Source organism: Salvelinus fontinalis, chromosome 36 (genome assembly GCF_029448725.1).
Source record: "Salvelinus fontinalis isolate EN_2023a chromosome 36, ASM2944872v1, whole genome shotgun sequence".
Lineage (NCBI taxonomy): Eukaryota > Metazoa > Chordata > Actinopteri > Salmoniformes > Salmonidae > Salvelinus > Salvelinus fontinalis.
Window position 1 is genome coordinate 24,436,310 of NC_074700.1, and position 16,744 is coordinate 24,453,053.

The following is a 16,744-nucleotide window of genomic DNA, read 5'->3' on the forward strand; positions in this document are numbered from 1 at the left end:
ACCAGGTGTCTGTAGTGACGCCTCTAGCACTGAGTTGGTGTGTCCAAACTTTTGACTGGTACTGTATATATTTGAGGAGCTCTGTTTTCGGCTGGCGTTAAGGTGGCGCTAGTGTGAAATGCACGTACGTTCATGGACAACTTCGATCTACTAAAGCCAGCTGTCACGATCTTTCAAGATCGAACCCAGAAGCAGACCAGGACAAGGAGCGTAGGAAGAAGGTGAGTATTTATTTACAGTGAAATGTGAAAAGGTAGATATATCCAGATGGCGTAGCGGGCAGCGGTGGTGAGTAGATGAGAGGAAATAGGTGAATCCAATGTAGTAGTAGAATCCTCTGTCAACCAGGCGGGAATGGAGTGAATGATCCAGGTGAGTAACTGAAGGCAAAACAAACGGAGGTAAGTTCAAGGCAAGCAATACGTAAATGAAGACAACAAAACAAATTCTATCCAACTGGAGTCTGGTACTCAGGCACAACATACTGTTCATGGCTAACGATCCGGCAGGGAATGGAAGTCAGGTCAGAGCTTTTGAAGGGTAGAGATGATGATCAGGACAGGTGTGCAGATTACTGACGGGAAACAGGTGCGGGTGAAATCAATCTCCCAATGAGCTAATTCGCCCGGCAACCAGACAGGGTGCGTTCCAGGACACCTGAAACACACTCCAGGACAGACACACAGGCAAACCCAGACTCAGGAAGCGGGATTCGTGACACCAGCGATCTGCTGTTTTCAAACTTTTGCGCAAGGATTGATCATTTACCTGTCTCATATCAGCTCACTTGCGCTCAGATGGGAGGGGTGTAAATATTTGAGGTGTGTCCTTAAAATCGTGATAAGTGCTAATTTCAGCCAGCTCTGGTAGTAATGTAAGTAAATGTAATACCAACCAGAAGCTGGTTTTAGCACTATTATGGCATGAATTATGACAGTGGAAGCAGAGCCTATCCAGTCCTGATGCACACTGCCCATATGCGCCACAGTCATGTGCTTTAGGTGCCTGTATAGGCTACTCTATATTTATAAACAAACAAAAAATAATGTTTTTCCCGTTTTGTTTTACGTGATTAAAAACTAAACATGACCTTTATTGAGAGGAGGGGAGGCTATATTTAATTGTTTTTGTCCTGCCCAATGCATTTGCCAGTAGTCAAGACTGTCGATGAAGGGTTTGTTTGGCTCGTGAGTCCGACTCTAAATACATCTTAATCACCAATGCTTTATTAAGTTAAAATATCAAGTTTCAGAGGAGAAAAATAGTGAGCTGACATTTGCTGCCCTTTTTATATTGTAGGCAGGCCTACATTATTTTAGCCATGTAGCTCCGTTTTGGGCGTGAGTAAAAACACTCCATCATGTAGGCTACATGTGTCCAGGCCCATCATGAAACTAGATATGAGAACCTCAGTGAATACCTCGTATTTAGAAGTTATGATCCTGTAACAATATCGTGTTTTCCGTTTCATATGTTCAAAACACAAGCCCTCCATAGGCTACCCTTTACCCAAAACACAAGCCCTCCATAGGCTACCCTTTACCCAAAACACAAGGCCTCCATAGGCTACCCTTTACCCAAAACACAAGCCCTCCATAGGCTACACTTTAGCCAGCAGCATACCACCCTGCATACCACTACTGGCTTGCTTCTGAAGCTAAGCAGGGTTGGTCCTGGTCAGTCCCTGGATGGGAGACCAGATGCTGCTGGAAGTGGTGTTGGAGGGCCAGTAGGAGGCACTCTTTCCTCTGGTCTAAAAAATATCCCAATGCCCCAGGGCAGTGATTGGGGACACTGCCCTGTGTAGGGTGCCGTCTTTCGGATGGGACGTTAAACGGGTGTCCTGACTCTCTGAGGTCATTAAAGATCCCATGGCACTTATCGTAAGAGTAGGGGTGTTAACCCCGGTGTCCTGGCTAAATTCCCAATCTGGCCCTCAAACCATCATGGTCACCTAATAATCCCCAGTTTACAATTGGCTCATTCATCCCCCTCCTCTCCCCTGTAACTATTCCCCAGGTCGTTGCTGCAAATGAGAACGTGTTCTCAGTCAACTTACCTGGTAAAATAACAGTAAAATAAAAATAAAAATAAATAAATTACCCAAAACACAAGCCCTCCATAGGCTACCCTTTACCCAAAACACAAGCCCTCCATAGGCTACACTTTACCCAAAACACAAGCCCTCCATAGGCTACACTTTACCCAAAACACAAGCCCTCCATAGGCTACACTTTACCCAAAACACAAGCCCTCCATAGGCTACCCTTTACCCAAAACATAAGCCCTCCATAGGCTACCCTTTACCCAAAACACAAGCCCTCCATAGGCTACACTTTACCCAAAACACAAGCCCTCCATAGGCTACACTTTACCCAAAACACAAGTCCTCCATAGGCTACCCTTTACCCAAAACACAAGCCCTCCATAGGCTACACTTTACCCAAAACACAAGCCCTCCATAGGCTACCCTTTACCCTAGGCTGGTTCAACAGCAATGCCTTGTGTTTTTTCTACACTGGCGATTTTATATCATTACATTTTACATATTTTATTGTTGTTGTTAAAAAAAATGGTTCCTTGTTTTTCTTATATTAAAAAAAATTACTAATTCGAATGATTCACTATCGTGATTTACCACCCACAACTTGTTTATTCATCAAAACCTATCCCTTTCGCGCCAGAACTTCGCCCATCATTCTTGGTTGTGAAAATAGAAAACTATTTCTGACACAAGCCCTAACCTACAGCTCCACCGGCAGCGCTGAGATTTACCATTGCATTAGGTTTGTTCAAATAGAGTCAGGGGTCTCAACTTGCTGTTAAGAGTTAGAATAGTAGAATACACAAAGAGCAATTTCCAAACTTGGTTGTAAATCAGCAATTTTCCTCCTATTATGTCACCCACTGACAGTCACTCAATCATCCCACCATGTCAGTTTCAGTCTACATGAAGTTGAAACAGGCAACCATGCTGCCATACACACCACAATAAGACAGGAAGCCAAAAACACTCTTCACTATTCAGAAAGGGCAGAGTAAAACAATCCATCCATCTTTCGTGGGATGTATTATAGCTTACCATGTTGCTACCAGGAGAACCATTTATATGAACTTTTATAAGGCTTGCCCATTTTGATAGCTCAAACAAGGAAGTGAAAGACTTGACTGCCAAGCCATAGTACAGCTGGTCTACGGTGCTCCTGCCGCTGACTGCTGTCTTCACCTGTAGCAGTGCGTGGGTAAAATCACTGGTGAAGCTCCAAACAAAAAATAAGCGATGTTACAACATATGTGTTGTGATAATTGCGTTGTTTGCTCTATAACCTGTTCATTCATATGCCTTGCGATCGTGATATATACAATCAAATGTTATTGGTCACTTACACGTGTTTAGCAGATGTTATTGCGGCTGTAGCGAAATTGTGTTTCTAGCTGTAACACTGCAGTTGTCACGACTCCGACCGAAGGTGACTCCCCATCCCGTTCGGGCGGGGCTCGGCGGTCGTCGTCACCGGCCTACTAGCTGCCACTGACTCTTTTTTTCCTCCCCCTCCTTATGTGTTTATTTGTTACACCTGTGTTGAGGTGATTTATAATTAGTGGGGCTTTATTAGTAAGCCAGCCCGTACGGTTCTTTGTGCGGGATTGTTCAGCTGTATGTTGGATTCGGGAGTAGATGAACGTTTGTGTGTTTCGTTCATCAAGTGTATTTTGGACTGGGTTTTTTGTCCTCCGTGTAGGGGACATTTGTTTGTTGCACCCAGTGTTTATTCGTGTGGACATTGTTTGCCAGTTGTGCATTCAAAGCACCATATTTGAACTGTCTGTTGTTCCTGCGCTTGACTTGACACCCCCCGACACCCAGAGCGTTACAGCAGTAATATCTAACAAGTAATGTCGAAAGGCCCAGACAGTAGAAGACACAGCAGCAGAAAAAGTTCAACCACACGTTTGTTTTATCAAGCGTGTCATCCGGGTAAGGGGAAGTGTCTAACAAGTGACGCCGCTCCAGATCTCAACCAACATGTGGTTTAGATCTGGAGCGGCTTCACATTTTGGCGCTTTTCTCTGAGAACCACTCCCACTACACTCCTCCCGCTTACCCTGATTATAAAATACAAAAGGTGGGTGTCCAGACTAAGAAACGGACAGTACAAGTCGTCCCTATAAAAACCAGCTACAACTTATTTTCTACTCACTGACACTAAGTCATCCAGAGAAGCCAGAAGGAAGCTGTTAACCCCCCGAAGACCGCTACTGCTGAGCAGAATAGGCAGTCAAACACAGGTTATTTAACACGGAACGGAACCCTCACAGAAATCTGGAATAGATTGCAGACATTTCGCTAGTTATAGCTGCTATCAACAACAGACGTTATGAAGCTTTGCGCACCAAAGGCCAGCAATCTACAATGAATTGTTTTTGGAAGACAGTGATTATCGCTGTTTACCACAATGTGTTTTTCTACATTACGGAATCCTCTGTGCTTCCTACAATTACAGTCGTTTTGAATGACACTGTCACACTCCGCTTCTCTGGATCATGTGATGGTTTTATCGAATGGAAGCATCGCCGTGAGAGTGAATCAGAAGGTGTTACACACACCACGGTCGCTACACTGCACCAAGGAGATTTCACACCCGGAGTGGGCTTTGAGAACAGGGTTAAACTCGGGGGTGGAGACCTCTATCTCAACATCTCCTCTGTTGTATTTAATGACAACGGGTGGTTTGAGTGTCACTGCGGTAAGACTCAAGAAGACGTACAATTTGTAGTTTTAGTCCCCATTGTTGAAGGTAAACCTGCTTACATTGGATCTAATTTTCAACTCAACTTCTACGGCTTAACAGAAAAACAAACTCCTGACAGTGAGGTACACGTCTACTGTGAAAAGGATGGACAGACCGTAATGAATGTCACGGCAGGGAATATAACTTATGGTCCTCGGTTTGAGAACTGGGATTCTGGGTCCAACGATGCTTATAGACAGGGACACATTTCTCTCTCTCTCACTGACTTGAGCCGTTCTGATCAGGGGACATACCTATGCCTCCTCGGCCCTGACAAACAGACGAGAGGAAATCCAGACTATGTCTCTCTCACTGTCACTACTAGAGAAAACTGTTCTGAGGACACAGGAACCCAGTCACCATGGATAAAGATAGTGTTAGCATTTGCAGTAGGAGGGTGTGTGAGTTTTCTTACAGGCAGAATGTGGCCTCAGTGGTCCAGAATGAACTGTTCAGGATTTATCTTCCGTCGCAGCCCCAGGGGATCACCATAGCCTTCAAAAGAGTCCCAACAGAGTTCTGATGGTCATAGTGATGAGTTACCATGTGTCCTGAGAGGGAGAAAGACACCAGAGAGGTGAATGGATCCTCTACCATCATAGAGATGGAGGAGTTACACTAGCCTGGTCCCAGACCTGTGTGTGTGTGTGTGTGTGTGTGTGTGTGTGTGTGTGTGTGTGTGTGTGTGTGTAGCCAAGCCATTAGATGTAGGACTAGTTTTTAAGATGATTATTGAATTAAAATAGAGTTTGAGAGTTTGTTGGGAACAGGATTTTTTCTCTCTCACTTTGGTCAGTTAGTCATTATTTCAGTTTCTCCTGCTTTCATCTTCTGTAATTCATAATACTATCAATGTCTAATGTGCCTGTTTGGTTCCTGCTGTATTTGTAATATTATTGATATCTGGAACTGATTACTGGTCATCCTGCAGATGTGAGAAGGATCAAATTAACACGGTGAAGGATTTCATGATGTTAATGTATTTTCTATTATCACTTTTAAGACTAAGTTGTAAGTGTCATTTTGCGTTTTAAAATGGAATGTAGTTTATTATGAAATGTATGAATAAAATATTTGTTTTAATTAAACTATTCTAATGATTTTTCTTCCATTCTTTTGTAAATAAATACAATAAAGTTGTCAAATCCATTTTACATTTGTATTCATTGTACATCCAAGTTTAATTTTGGATTATATACTGAATTAACAGATCACAAAGGATCATTGGTAGTGCAGAATTCTATTCATGATTAATTCATGTTCCACATCAAATGACAGATACAAACCTTCAATGTTGTTTTACAAGATAACAGACACAAAATAACAAAATGTTTAAGTACGTGGTTTACAATATGTGTGAGGATGGATGTTTGACAGAGTACAACATAGCTAAAAATATTATGTGTTATTTGAAATAATCTTAATGCAAGCATTTTTTTAACCTTTATTTAACTAGGCAAGTCAGTTAAGAACAAATTCTTATTTACAATGACGTCCTACACGGGCCAAAAACGGACAACACTGGGCCATTTGTGCGCCGCCCTATGGGACTCTCAATCACGGCCGGTTGTGATACAGCCTGGATTCAAACCAGGTGTCTGTAGTGACGCCTCTAGCACTGAGTTGGTGTGTCCAAACTTTTGACTGGTACTGTATATATTTGAGGGGCTCTGTTTTCGGCTGGCGTTAAGGTGGCGCTAGTGTGAAATGCACGTACGTTCATGGACAACTTCGATCTACTAAAGCCAGCGATCTGCTGTTTTCAAACTTTTGCGCAAGGATTGATCATTTACCTGTCTCATATCAGCTCGCTTGCGCTCAGATGGGAGGGGTGTAAATATTTGAGGTGTGTCCTTAAAATCGTGATAAGTGCTAATTTCAGCCAGCGCTGGTAGGGATATGTAATACCAACCAGAAGCTGGTTTTAGCACTATTATGGCATGAATTATGACAGTGGAAGCAGAGCCTATCCAGTCCTGATGCACACTGCCCATATGCGCCAAACAGTCATGTGCTTTAGGTGCCTGTATAGGCTACTCTATATTTATAAACAAACAAAAAATAATGTTTTTCCCGTTTTGTTTTACGTGATTATAAACTAAACATGACCTTTATTGAGAGAGGAGGGGAGGCTATATTTAATTGTTTTTGTCCTGCCCAATGCATTTGCCAGTAGTCAAGACTGTCGATGAAGGGTTTGTTTGGCTCGTGAGTCCGACTCGAAATACATCTTAATCACCAATGCTTTATTAAGTTAAAATATCAAGTTTGAGAGGAGAAAAATAGTGAGCTGACATTTGCTGCCCTTTTTATATTGTAGGCAGGCTTACATTATTTTAGCCATGTAGCTCCGTTTTGGGCGTGAGTAAAAACACTCCATCATGTAGGCTACATGTGTCCAGGCCCATCATGAAACTAGATATGAGAACCTCAGTGAATACCTCGTATTTAGAAGTTATGATCCTGTAACAATATCGTGTTTTCCGTTTCATATGTTCAAAACACAAGCCCTCCATAGGCTACCCTTTACCCAAAACACAAGCCCTCCATAGGCTACCCTTTACCCAAAACACAAGCCCTCCATAGGCTACCCTTTACCCAAAACACAAGCCCTCCATAGGCTACACTTTACCCAAAACACAAGCCCTCCATAGGCTACACTTTACCCAAAACACAAGCCCTCCATAGGCTACCCTTTACCCAAAACACAAGCCCTCCATAGGCTACCCTTTACCCAAAACACAAGCCCTCCATAGGCTACCCTTTACCCAAAACACAAGCCCTCCATAGGCTACCCTTTACCCAAAACACAAGCCCTCCATAGGCTACCCTTTACCCAAAACACAAGCCCTCCATAGGCTACCCTTTACCCTAGGCTGGTTCAACAGCAATGCCTTGTGTCTTTTCTACACTGGCGATTTTATATCATTACATTTTACATATTTTATTGTTGTTGTTAAAAAAAATGGTTCCTTGTTTTTCTTATATTAAAAAAAATTACTAATTCGAATGATTCACTATCGTGATTTACCACCCACAACTTGTTTATTCATCAAAACCTATCCCTTTCGCGCCAGAACTTCGCCCATCATTCTTGGTTGTGAAAATAGAAAACTATTTCTGACACAAGCCCTAACCTACAGCTCCACCGGCAGCGCTGAGATTTACCATTGCATTAGGTTTGTTCAAATAGAGCCAGGGGTCTCAACTTGCTGTTAAGAGTTAGAATAGTAGAATACACAAAGAGCAATTTCCAAACTTGGTTGTAAATCAGCAATTTTCCTCCTATTATGTCACCCACTGACAGTCACTCAATCATCCCACCATGTCAGTTTCAGTCTACATGAAGTTGAAACAGGCAACCATGCTGCCATACACACCACAATAAGACAGGAAGCCAAAAACACTCTTCACTATTCAGAAAGGGCAGAGTAAAACAATCCATCCATCTTTCGTGGGATGTATTATAGCTTACCATGTTGCTACCAGGAGAACCATTTATATGAACTTTTATAAGGCTTGCCCATTTTGATAGCTCAAACAAGGAAGTGAAAGACTTGACTGCCAAGCCATAGTACAGCTGGTCTACGGTGCTCCTGCCGCTGACTGCTGTCTTCACCTGTAGCAGTGCGTGGGTAAAATCACTGGTGAAGCTCCAAACAAAAAATAAGCGATGTTACAACATATGTGTTGTGATAATTGCGTTGTTTGCTCTATAACCTGTTCATTCATATGCCTTGCGATCGTGATATATACAATCAAATGTTATTGGTCACTTACACGTGTTTAGCAGATGTTATTGCGGCTGTAGCGAAATTGTGTTTCTAGCTGTAACACTGCAGTTGTCACGACTCCGACCGAAGGTGACTCCCCATCCCGTTCGGGCGGGGCTCGGCGGTCGTCGTCACCGGCCTACTAGCTGCCACTGACTCTTTTTTTCCTCCCCCTCCTTATGTGTTTATTTGTTACACCTGTGTTGAGGTGATTTATAATTAGTGGGGCTTTATTAGTAAGCCAGCCCGTACGGTTCTTTGTGCGGGATTGTTCAGCTGTATGTTGGATTCGGGAGTAGATGAACGTTTGTGTGTTTCGTTCATCAAGTGTATTTTGGACTGGGTTTTTTGTCCTCCGTGTAGGGGACATTTGTTTGTTGCACCCAGTGTTTATTCGTGTGGACATTGTTTGCCAGTTGTGCATTCAAAGCACCATATTTGAACTGTCTGTTGTTCCTGCGCTTGACTTGACACCCCCCGACACCCAGAGCGTTACAGCAGTAATATCTAACAAGTAATGTCGAAAGGCCCAGACAGTAGAAGACACAGCAGCAGAAAAAGTTCAACCACACGTTTGTTTTATCAAGCGTGTCATCCGGGTAAGGGGAAGTGTCTAACAAGTGACGCCGCTCCAGATCTCAACCAACATGTGGTTTAGATCTGGAGCGGCTTCACATTTTGGCGCTTTTCTCTGAGAACCACTCCCACTACACTCCTCCCGCTTACCCTGATTATAAAATACAAAAGGTGGGTGTCCAGACTAAGAAACGGACAGTACAAGTCGTCCCTATAAAAACCAGCTACAACTTATTTTCTACTCACTGACACTAAGTCATCCAGAGAAGCCAGAAGGAAGCTGTTAACCCCCCGAAGACCGCTACTGCTGAGCAGAATAGGCAGTCAAACACAGGTTATTTAACACGGAACGGAACCCTCACAGAAATCTGGAATAGATTGCAGACATTTCGCTAGTTATAGCTGCTATCAACAACAGACGTTATGAAGCTTTGCGCACCAAAGGCCAGCAATCTACAATGAATTGTTTTTGGAAGACAGTGATTATCGCTGTTTACCACAATGTGTTTTTCTACATTACGGAATCCTCTGTGCTTCCTACAATTACAGTCGTTTTGAATGACACTGTCACACTCCGCTTCTCTGGATCATGTGATGGTTTTATCGAATGGAAGCATCGCCGTGAGAGTGAATCAGAAGGTGTTACACACACCACGGTCGCTACACTGCACCAAGGAGATTTCACACCCGGAGTGGGCTTTGAGAACAGGGTTAAACTCGGGGGTGGAGACCTCTATCTCAACATCTCCTCTGTTGTATTTAATGACAACGGGTGGTTTGAGTGTCACTGCGGTAAGACTCAAGAAGACGTACAATTTGTAGTTTTAGTCCCCATTGTTGAAGGTAAACCTGCTTACATTGGATCTAATTTTCAACTCAACTTCTACGGCTTAACAGAAAAACAAACTCCTGACAGTGAGGTACACGTCTACTGTGAAAAGGATGGACAGACCGTAATGAATGTCACGGCAGGGAATATAACTTATGGTCCTCGGTTTGAGAACTGGGATTCTGGGTCCAACGATGCTTATAGACAGGGACACATTTCTCTCTCTCTCACTGACTTGAGCCGTTCTGATCAGGGGACATACCTATGCCTCCTCGGCCCTGACAAACAGACGAGAGGAAATCCAGACTATGTCTCTCTCACTGTCACTACTAGAGAAAACTGTTCTGAGGACACAGGAACCCAGTCACCATGGATAAAGATAGTGTTAGCATTTGCAGTAGGAGGGTGTGTGAGTTTTCTTACAGGCAGAATGTGGCCTCAGTGGTCCAGAATGAACTGTTCAGGATTTATCTTCCGTCGCAGCCCCAGGGGATCACCATAGCCTTCAAAAGAGTCCCAACAGAGTTCTGATGGTCATAGTGATGAGTTACCATGTGTCCTGAGAGGGAGAAAGACACCAGAGAGGTGAATGGATCCTCTACCATCACAGAGATGGAGGAGTTACACTAGCCTGGTCCCAGACCTGTGTGTGTGTGTGTGTGTGTGTGTGTGTGTGTGTGTGTGTGTGTGTGTGTGTGTGTGTGTGTGTGTGTGTGTGTGTGTGTGTGTGTGTGTGTGTGTGTGTGTGTGTGTGTGTGTGTGTGTGTAGCCAAGCCATTAGATGTAGGACTAGTTTTTAAGATGATTATTGAATTAAAACAGAGTTTGAGAGTTTGTTGGGAACAGGATTTTTTTTCTCTCACTTTGGTCAGTTAGTCATTATTTCAGTTTCTCCTGCTTTCATCTTCTGTAATTCATAATACTATCAATGTCTAATGTGCCTGTTTGGTTCCTGCTGTATTTGTAATATTATTGATATCTGGAACTGATTACTGGTCATCCTGCAGATGTGAGAAGGATCAAATTAACACGGTGAAGGATTTCATGATGTTAATGTATTTTCTATTATCACTTTTAAGACTAAGTTGTAAGTGTCATTTTGCATTTTAAAATGGAATGTAGTTTATTATGAAATGTATGAATAAAATATTTGTTTTAATTAAACTATTCTAATGATTTTTCTTCCATTCTTTTGTAAATAAATACAATAAAGTTGTCAAATCCATTTTACATTTGTATTCATTGTACATCCAAGTTTAATTTTGGATTATATACTGAATTAACAGATCACAAAGGATCATTGGTAGTGCAGAATTCTATTCATGATTAATTCATGTTCCACATCAAATGACAGATACAAACCTTCAATGTTGTTTTACAAGATAACAGACACAAAATAACAAAATGTTTAAGTACGTGGTTTACAATATGTGTGAGGATGGATGTTTGACAGAGTAAGACATAGCTAAAAATATTATGTGTTATTTGAAATAATCTTAATGCAAGCATTTTTTTAACCTTTATTTAACGAGGCAAGTCAGTTAAGAACAAATTCTTATTTACAATGACGTCCTACACGGGCCAAAAACGGACAACACTGGGTCAATTGTGCGCCGCCCTATGGGACTCTCAATCACGGCCGGTTGTGATACAGCCTGGATTCAAACCAGGTGTCTGTAGTGACGCCTCTAGCACTGAGTTGGTGTGTCCAAACTTTTGACTGGTACTGTATATATTTGAGGAGCTCTGTTTTCGGCTGGCGTTAAGGTGGCGCTAGTGTGAAATGCACGTACGTTCATGGACAACTTCGATCTATTAAAGCCAGCGATCTGCTGTTTTCAAACTTTTGCGCAAGGATTGATCATTTACCTGTCTCATATCAGCTCGCTTGCGCTCAGATGGGAGAGGTGTAAATATTTGAGGTGTGTCCTTAAAATCGTCATAAGTACTAATTTCAGCCAGCGCTGGTAGGGATATGTAATACCAACCAGATGCTGGTTTTAGCACTATTATGGCATGAATTATGACAGTGGAAGCAGAGCCTATCCAGTCCTGATGCACACTGCCCATATGCGCCAAACAGTCATGTGCTTTAGGTGCCTGTATAGGCTACTCTATATTTATAAACAAACAAAAAATAATGTTTTATGACAGGTTGACCAAACAACAAAGAGACTCACATTCATTCATACAACTGAGAGTAACTATTAGTTTTGTTCATGTGAAGGTGCAGCCAATTCAGATGTCAAAATATTCAACAGATACAACAGTGGAATTGGACATTTGTACAGTACAAAAATATAAACGCAACATGTAAAGTGTTGGTCCCATGTTTCATGAGCTGAAATAAAAGATCCCATACATTTTCCATACACACAAAAATATTTTTTCTCTTAAATTGTGCACAAATTTTTTACATCCATGTTATTGAGCATTTCTCCTTTGCCAAGACAATCTATCCACTTGACAGGTGTGGAATATCAAGAAGCTGATTAAACACCATGGTCATTACACAGGTGCACCTTGTGCTGGGGACAATAAAATGCCACTCTAAAATGTGCAGTTTTGTCACACAACACAATTCCACAGATGTCTCAAGTTTTGAGGGAGTATGCAATTGTCATGCTGACTGTAGAATTGTCCATCAGAGTTGTTGCCAGAGAATTTAATGTTAATTTCTCTACCATAAGGTGCCTCCAACGTCGTTTTAGAGAATCTGGCAGTACGTCCAACCGGCCTCAAAACGCAGACCACGTGTAACCACGTCAGCCCAGGAACACCACATCCGGCTTCTTCACCTGTGGGATCGTGTGAGATCAGCCACCTAGACAGCTGATGAAACTGAGGAGTATTTATGTCTGTAATGAAGCCCTCTTGTGGGGAAAAACTCATTCTGATTGGCTCGGCCTGGCTCCCCAGTGGGTGGGCCTGCATCCCAAGTGGGTGGGCCTATGCCCTCCCAGGACCACCCATGCCTACGCCCCTGCCCAGTCAAGTGAAATCCATAGATTAGGGCCTAATGAATTAATTTCAATTGACTGATTTCCTTCTATGAACTGTAACTCAGTAAAACCATTGAAATTGTTGCATGTTGCATTTATATTTTTGTTCAGTATAGATAACACAATGAATAATTCTGGTATTTTGAATCACCATGATTAGTTACCATTGTATGGATCGACTCCTGACTCCATTCAGTAGTTCTTGACTCAAAGGTTTCCAGGCGATACTGAGAAGTGTAGTATGAAGCAGGTAAATTACATTACAAAGAGTTGATCTGAGAAGTGTAGTATGAAGCAGGTAAATTACATTACAAAGAGTTGATCTGAGAAGTGTAGTATGAAGCAGGTAAATTACATTACAAAGAGTTGATCTGAGAAGTGTAGTATGAAGCAGGTAAATTACATTACAAAGAGTTGATCTGAGAAGAGTATCAGGAATACTCATCAGTATTCCTGACTTCACTAGTCAGTGACACATGCATTATATTTTAAACTTTAGCTCCATCTAGTGTATCTATTTTGACATCCTATGGGCTGGGCCAGGTACTCTTTTTCCACCATAAGGGTGCATAGCCTTTTAGATGGGGAGCATAACAAAGGGACATAGAGAGTCAGTTCCGACCACAAACGATCAGCTGTTAATATTCAGCATCAATACAAAATCAAAGATTCACAGAATAAATAACTGCTTTAGCTAGTGAAGATATCAAAACTATGAAATAACACATAACTCTGAAGTAACCCCCCAAAAATACATTTTATATTTGAGATTCTTCAAAGTAGCCACCCTTTGCCTGAATGACAGCTTTGCACACTCTTGGCATTCTCTCAACCAGCTTCATGAGGTAGTCATCTGGAATGCCTTTCAATTAACAGGTGGGCCTTGTTAAAAGTTAATTTGTGGAATGTCGTTCCTTCCACTGCATCAAAGGAAACCCCCCCATAACCAGCCATGACAGCAGAAAAAAAATCCACCACACCTACAGTATATTTTATCACAAAACCGGATAGCGACCTCTGCCCAGCGAAGTCCACAAGGATGAAAATAGGAACTGAATACTATTAAGAAATCATATCGATGTAAAGAAAAAAATGAAGCAACAAAAAATTCAAACCCTTTTAGACAACTTCTTGGACAAAACGTTCCACTATAATAGTGAAGGTGTAAACTTGGCAGTAGAAAACCTAAACAGTATTTTTGACGTCTCAAAAAATGTCTAACAGACAACCGAAGAAAAATAACAACAATGAGAAATGGTTTGAAATGGCAAAAACCTAAGAAAGAAATTAACAACGGCGTACAGTGACACACATAAGCTCATCTCTGTCTTTAATTGACATACATACATACATACATACATACATACATACATACATACATACATACAGACATACATACATACGTACATATAGCTCAGATCAATGTACAGAACACAGGAAGACAAGGAGTCTTCTAGGGCAGCCTTTTTAAAAGTTTGGGTCGCGGATCTGTTAATGGTGGGTAGCGAAGTGTCAGAGTAAATGTATAATAATGCATTTAACTGCGGTCTCTGTTCAGTGCGCTCTCTGCTTTGCATCGGTCTCTGCTCAGTTTGGCAGCTGCGCGAGAGAGAGATGCCGGTGTGCTTCGCGGTTTAACAGATCTTTTTTTCTGGAGTTTTCTTGAAGATCCCTCCGCGACACACGCTGCAGCGCTGTAGTTGAACAGCAGATGATGCGCTGTCAGCCACTGACTTGTCATTCCCACTCGCCAAATGGACTCATGCTCGCAACAAGTTCTGACTGAGCTCAATCGTCACGAAAAGCCAATACACTGATTAGTTTCTCTCTTTCAAATAAACGTTGAGAATTAACGAGGAGCTCCAACAATGTGTTTTATGCGGGGAAGTGCTCAGTAATGAGTCAATCAAAACGAACAAATTCATATAACGACACGTCCTGACCAAACATCCACATCATGACGGTAAACCCAGGGAGTTCTTTCAGAACAGGGCAGAATGCTTCAGGAAACAGTGCTTCGACAGTGGAAAAGTAAGTCAGCTAGCAAGGCATTGTTGTCATTTTATAAAAGGTGATGATAAGCAGAAATAAGGGAGTACTATGAGTTTCTCTTTCATTCAATCCCCTGGCCTTGTACACAGCTAATAGCTAACGTTAGCCAAAGCAAGTTAGCTAGCGACTGATAGTGCAACCCTTAGTAACAGCACAGATGAAGATGAAAAATGATCAGGCCCACTGTACATCTCACTGTAGAAATTATTGTGGAAAACAAGTCTAGGTTGGAACCGTTGCTGTTAAAATACAAGTCATCATTTCTATTCTGAACTGGAATAAACTGAAGCAAGATACAATAAACTGATTGAAGCAAACTGATTTTGAAACAAACACTCACACACAGTTCAGTGTTGCTCATCTACAGCAGGAAGCGGTCTCCTGCCTGACTGAGAAAGCAGTAGATGTCCTGGTCCAGTTTGGCACCACATACCTGTCAGTCAGGGTTCTCAACTCTGGATTACTTAAAAAACAAGTACAGAAACAGTCTAAATGCCGAGCCTGACCTCAGTGTTGTACTGTCAAAAACTGATCCCAGAATAGACATACTCGTTGAAAACGTCAACCAGCCACACACCTCTCATTAGGACTGTGTGTGTTTTCTGGTCCACATCCGTGTGATTGTTTAAAAAATATATGTTTATTTAAGTTGAACCTTTATTTATCTAGGCAAGTCAGTTAAGAACAAATCATTATTTACAATGACGTCCTACCCCGGCCAAACCTGGACGACGCTGGGATAATTGTGCGCTGCCTTATGGGACTCCCGATCATGGCCGGATGTGATACAACCTGGATAAATCAGTTTATTCCACTTCAGAATAGAAATGATGACTTGTATTTTAACAGCAACGGTTCCAACCTAGACATTCTTTTGACAATCATTTCTACAGTGAGATGTACAGTGGGCCTGATCATTTTTCATCTGTACTGTTACTAAGGGATGCACTATCAAAAAGCCTGCGTGTCTGTTCTGTTATGCATCTGTGTGATGTGATCAATCAGTTTGTTCCAGTTCAGAATGAAAATTATTTATTGTATTTTAACAGCAACAGTTCAACCTAGACAGATATGTCAGAGTTTTTAATGGGGGAAATAAACATGACTAGCTATTTATATGGCCATTTCATTGTTATTTGTTTTTGTCTATATTGCAGTTGTTTTAGGCATAAAGGCAATGAAATGTACCAATATTTACGTATAGTTGCATATGTTCCTAAGCTTGGGTCCCAGGAGAACACAGCATTTCTAATTTGGGTCCCAGGAAAACACAGCATTTCTAATTTGGGTCCCAGGAGAACACAGCATTTCTAATTTGGGTCCCAGGAGAACACAGCATTTCTAATTTGGGTCCCAGGAAAACACAGCATTTCTAATTTGGGTCCCAGGAAAACACAGCATTTCTAGTTTGGGTCCCAGGAAAACACAGCATTTCTCATTTGGGTCCCAGGAAAATACAGCATTTCTCATTTGGGTCCCAGGAAAACACAGCATTTCTCATTTGGGTCCCAGGAAAACACAGCATTTCGAATTTGGGTCCCAGGAAAACACAGCATTTCTCATTTGGGTCCCAGGAGAACACAGCATTTCTCTTTGGGTCCCAGGAAAACACAGCATTTCTCATTTGGGTCCCAGGAAAACACAGCATTTCTAATTTGGGTCCCAGGAAAACACAGCATTTCTCATTTGGGTCCCAGGAGAACACAGCATTTCTCATTT

At 41.9% G+C, this 16,744-nt stretch overlaps 1 long non-coding RNA gene across 1 annotated transcript; it reads right to left on the bottom strand.

Moving 5' to 3' along the window:
- Positions 1 to 211: 211 nt before the first annotated feature.
- On the bottom strand, positions 212 to 2,091 carry LOC129835504 (uncharacterized). The gene is made up of 2 exons (XR_008756425.1): positions 486 to 2,091; positions 212 to 380 (listed from the first exon to the last, which is right to left on the bottom strand). It is a non-coding gene; the product is annotated as an uncharacterized LOC129835504 (long non-coding RNA).
- Between the last annotated feature and the right edge of the window lie 14,653 nt (positions 2,092 to 16,744).